The sequence below is a fragment of the Coregonus lavaretus genome (assembly GCF_964263955.1).
Source record: "Coregonus lavaretus genome assembly, chromosome: 26".
In the NCBI taxonomy this organism is placed as follows: Eukaryota; Metazoa; Chordata; class Actinopteri; order Salmoniformes; family Salmonidae; genus Coregonus; species Coregonus lavaretus.
The window spans coordinates 42293926-42299925 of record NC_140013.1 but is presented as its reverse complement, the minus strand read 5'-3'; positions in this window follow the sequence as shown (position 1 = coordinate 42299925).

Here is a 6000-nt window from a genome sequence, read left to right as displayed (position 1 = left end):
TTGAAGCTCTCAACCTGTTCCACTTCTTCAGTGTAACATTCTGATGTTCTTCAGTGTAGCATTCTGATGTTCTTCAGTGTAGCATTCTGATGTTCTTCAGTGTAGCATTCTGATGTTCTTCAGTGTAACATTCTGATGTCGTTCGGTGTAGCATTCTGATGTTCTTCAGTGTAGCATTCTGATGTTCTTCAGTGTAACATTCTGATGTCGTTCAGTGTAACATTCTGATGTTCTTCAGTGTAGCATTCTGATGTTCTTCAGTGTAACATTCTGATGTCGTTCGGTGTAGCATTCTGATGTTCTTCAGTGTAGCATTCTGATGTTCTTCAGTGTAACATTCTGATGTCGTTCAGTGTAACATTCTGATGTTCTTCAGTGTAGCATTCTGATGTTCTTCAGTGTAACATTCTGATGTCGTTCGGTGTAGCATAGATGTGGTAAAGAGGTCAATCGATCTCTACCACAACAATGGAATTGTCATGGAAACACATGTGGAAAAGGGTTGTGGGGGAAAGATCCTCATTGCCCCCCCAGACAAATTAGTTTGTGTATTTCACAGTATGTTGAGGTAAAAATTAGAGTATAATGCTTCTATGGATGTCAACCCCAACACATGTTAATGTCATCGTTACCAATCAACTGCATTACAGTTCAAAACGACTGACTACCACCACCGATTTCTGTATGCTAGCTGTGCTAACCAGTTTATACGAACGGGAGTTAGCATTTAGCAGTTACTTCTTCTAAACCTGAAAAGGGACAACTTCTACATGTTATGCAGCAAATATATCCACATCTGACTTAAGTAACCACATTGTGGGCCTTTTACAATACATAACTCGTGACGGATTTGACGAACATCGACTTTGTTAGAACAGATTTGCTGAATGTCCGTGTTCCATTGACTCCTTTACCGCCGCATCTACTCTGATGTGCTTTAGTGTAGCATTCTGTCAGAGGGATGACAGACGCTGTGATGAAGCGTTGAAGGCCTTCGTCTCACTATAGAGAACAATCTGAAACGGTTCTTTTGTTGAATTTCTTTCCATCACATTTTTATTTGATCAGTGATATTTAACACCTGCTGTGTGTCCCCCCCCCCCCCCCCCAGCTAAGCTATAAAGGACCACTCAATTGTAATGTAAATTATCTGTATGGAATTGACATTGATATGCACACAGGAAATAGATGTTAAGTTTTAACTAATAGTCTTTGTGGTGACTACTAGTTGTATTAACATTTAAGACTGCTTTCTGGAATCTCATTGAATGCATTTCCAATGTCTCCATTGCTTGTGTTTCCGTCTGTGTGTTTATAAAGAAGGACCCTGTGTCGGCTGCCTCCACGTTAGTTTCCCATTTTAAAAAAAAGGACTTCACAGTAGAAAAGGGTTGTCAAGGCAAGACTGGTTGGCATGGCAATGAGTTGGAATGTCAGTCAAAACTGTTCGCTGCTCTGGCACCCCAATGGTGGAACAAGCTCCCTCACGACGCCAGGACAGCGGAGTCACTGACCACCTTCCGGAGACACTTGAAACCCCACCTCTTTAAGGAATACCTGGGATAGGATAAAGTAATCCTTCTACCCCCCCCTTACCCCAACCCAAAGTAAAAAAAAAAATATATATATATAGTAAAGTGGTTATCCCACTGGCTATCATAAGTTGAATGCACCAATGTGTAAGTGGCTCTGGATAAGAGCGTCTGCTAAATGACGTAAATGTAAAAATGTAAATGAATGATCGCACAAACAGACTAGCGCTCAGGCACTATACATTTAAATGAAATACATCACAATGTTCTTTATTTTCTGTAATAATTCATACATTGTTAAGTTACCATTTATTTAAATATTAAAAGACAAAACAACTCTTGATCAATCTAAAAAGCTAAGCAGAGATCACTCAATAGGTTAAGCTCTTTCACCTGCTCACCTCATTTCTCTTCAACACATTTAAAAAAACATTTTTAAAATTTACATTTTCCTCAGTGGAATACTTTATAATAAAGACATTTAGTAAAAGTATGAACGGTATCACAAAGTTGTTCATCATACAGTCAAAATACACGTGACTGATTCCCATTGAAGTAATTCATATCCATGATTTCAAAACGTAAAACAGTGCAAATAGATATGTAAACGGTAAATGTGAAGGGGAATCCCAGGAGTGGTATGTAGTATTGCTCAGCGTACAGTATAGGAATTAACGATGAGTGAATCCTGCTAAACATCCCTCATTAGGTCCACCCCTCACCTAACCCGAGTCATATTCACTTAGGCACCAAACAGAAGAAATGGATGTAGTTCTGTCCTTGAGCTGCTCGTGCCCATTAATGTTCGGCATTATGTCATGTTTCATGTTCTGTGTGGACCCCAGGAAGAGTAGCAGCCGCTTTCGCAACAGCTAATTGGGGATCCTGATAAAAATACCCAAATGGACTGAAACAGGGAGGGACTACCTGAACTTGTCCAATAGGAAACACCTGTTTTCTGTTGTAAAACGTTTCACTACTGTACGCACTAAGGAATATGACCCTCGTGATCAGGAAGGAGTAAAGTTCAGAACAGAACTGCACCCATAAATTATATGCCGCTATTCAGTATTCGGCCTACATTATACAACGGATGACTGACAAATTGATAATCTGACAATAACCATCATAAAAAAGGGTATTCCTGAAGGAAACACACACACAATGTTGATATGTAATTATCTTTGCCTTTACACTTACTAGTATTGATTTTGCAGACAGCTGGTATTTGAAGGTTTCTCTTGTACAGTGATTATGATAGTTGATTTATCTACTGTGGTTGAATGGACTGATTGATTGTAAGCCGCTCTGGAAAGGAGTGAATGCTGAATGACTCAATTGTAATGTAAATGATCTTCGTGGAAATCACATGAATATCCCCACAGGAAACAGTTAAATGGGAAGTTTGGTGACTAGTTTTAGTTATATTAAGTGTTGCCATTTAGTAATTCATATGTAATAAATAAGAGGGAATGCAATCTGTATGTATGTGTTTGTATTGTGATAGTGTGACTGACCACTCTTGGGATATTTCTCTTTATATGACTAGACTCATACTTTTTTACTACTTGGATCAGGGCTCAACAACCCTGTTCCTGGAGAGCTACCCTGCTGTAGGTTTTTAACTCTAACCCTGTTCCTGGAGAGCTACCCTGCTGTAGGTTTTCACTCCGACCCTGTTCCTGGAGAGCTACCCTGCTGTAGGTTTTCACTCCAACCCTGTTCCTGGAGAGCTACCCTCCTGTAGGTTTTTAACTCCAACCCTGTTCCTGGAGAGCTACCCTGCTGTAGGTTTTAACTCCAACCCTGTTCCTGGGGAGCTACCCTGCTGTAGGTTTTTAACTCCAACCCTGTTCCTGGAGAGCTACCCTCCTGTAGGTTTTCACTCCAACCCTGTTCCTGGAGAGCTACCCTGCTGTAGGTTTTCACTCCAACCCTGTTCCTGGAGAGCTACCCTGCTGTAGGTTTTCACTCCCAACCCTGCTCCTGGAGAGCTACCCTCCTGTAGGTTTTTAACTCCAACCCTGTTCCTGGAGAGCTACCCTGCTGTAGGTTTTCACTCCAACCCTGTTCCTGGAGAGCTACCCTCCTGTAGGTTTTTAACTCCAACCCTGTTCCTGGAGAGCTACCCTCCTGTAGGTTTTAACTCCAACCCTGTTCCTGGAGAGCTACCCTCCTGTAGGTTATCTAACACACCTGATTCTAATGATTAGCCGAATCGGGTTAGTTACAAATGGGGTTGGAGCAAAAACCTCCAGGAGGGAACAGGGTTGGGAGAGCCCTGACCTGGATAGTAAGATATACAGTGTGGACATTGTGTGAGAAAAATGACGTATTTACCCGATTTGTTTGATATTAATAGTTAACAATTACATACTTAACAAAGAGTAAGACATTTCTGTTCTACTAATGCTGTGTTTTGGTAAAGCGATGGGTTCCACAGTAGCTCCCTGCACCTAATCTGGGCGTACGGTCACTAGAGACAGCTGGAGCTAAACGCCTCATTGTGTCTAATCATTCTTGCGTCCGGGAAACTAAGCCGGGATTGGGGGTTAAAACAACACTAGGTGCAGATAACCATAGGATGAACCCAAGGTGGCTTATGATGCCACCTGATCTGCATGGGAGGGTTGGAACCAGCTCTGTATGTCAGAGCTCTCGGCCGGTCGAACAGCCTCATTACCTTACTGATTCGTTTTGAATAAAGTAATATCCTGATTGGTGATTGACCTTGTCCCGCCTCATTATTGATTAGAACCCTACTGTAGTGGACATACTGTAGACAGTGGACAGGGGACTACTGTAGTGGACAGGGGACTACTGTAGTGGACAGGGGACTACTGTAGGGGACATACTGTAGACAGTGGACAGGGGACTACTGTAGTGGACAGCGGACTACTGTAGTGGACAGGGGACTACTGTAGAGGACAGCGGACTACTGTAGTGGACAGGGGACTACTGTAGTGGACAGGGGACTACTGTAGTGGACAGGGGACTACTGTAGTGGACAGGGGACTACTGTAGAGGACAGGGGACTACTGTAGACAGTGGAGGACAGGGGACTGTAGAGGACAGGGGACTACTGTAGTGGACAGGGGACTACTGTAGTGGGCAGGGGACTACTGTAGTGGACAGGGGACTACTGTAGTGGACAGGGGACTACTGTAGTGGACAGGGGACTACTGTAGTGGACATACTGTAGACAGTGGACAGGGGACTACTGTAGTGGACAGGGGACTACTGTAGTGGACAGGGGACTACTGTAGTGGACATACTGTAGACAGTGGACAGGGGACTACTGTAGTGGACAGGGGACTACTGTAGAGGACAGGGGACTACTGTAGAGGACAGGGGACTACTGTAGAGGACAGGGGACTACTGTAGAGGACAGGGGACTACTGTAGAGGACAGGGGACTACTGTAGAGGACAGGGGACTACTGTAGACAGTGGACAGGGGACTACTGTAGTGAACAGGGGACTACTGTAGAGGACAGGGGACTACTGTAGTGGACAGGGGACTACTGTAGAGGACAGGGGACTACTGTAGAGGACAGGGGACTACTGTAGAGGACAGGGGACTACTGTAGAGGACAGGGGACTACTGTAGAGGACAGGGGACTACTGTAGAGGACAGGGGACTACTGTAGACAGTGGACAGGGGACTACTGTAGTGAACAGGGGACTACTGTAGAGGACAGGGGACTACTGTAGTGGACAGGGGACTACTGTAGAGGACAGGGGACTACTGTAGAGGACAGGGGACTACTGTAGAGGACAGGGGACTACTGTAGTGGACAGGGGACTACTGTAGAGGACAGGGGACTACTGTAGTGGACATACTGTAGACAGTGGACAGGGGACTACTGTAGTGGACAGGGGACTACTGTAGAGGACAGGGGACTACTGTAGTGGACAGGGGACTACTGTAGTGGACAGGGGACTACTGTAGTGGACAGGGGACTACTGTAGAGGACAGGGGACTACTGTAGTGGACAGGGGACTACTGTAGAGGACAGGGGACTACTGTAGAGGACAGGGGACTACTGTAGAGGACAGGGGACTACTGTAGAGGACAGGGGACTACTGTAGTGGACAGGGGACTACTGTAGAGGACAGGGGACTACTGTAGAGGACAGGGGACTACTGTAGAGGACAGGGGACTACTGTAGTGGACAGGGGACTACTGTAGAGGACAGGGGACTACTGTAGTGGACATACTGTAGACAGTGGACAGGGGACTACTGTAGTGGACAGGGGACTACTGTAGTGGACATACTGTAGACAGTGGACAGGGGACTACTGTAGAGGACAGGGGACTACTGTAGAGGACAGGGGACTACTGTAGAGGACAGGGGACTACTGTAGAGGACAGGGGACTACTGTAGAGGACAGGGGACTACTGTAGAGGACAGGGGACTACTGTAGAGGACAGGGGACTACTGTAGTGGACAGGGGACTACTGTAGAG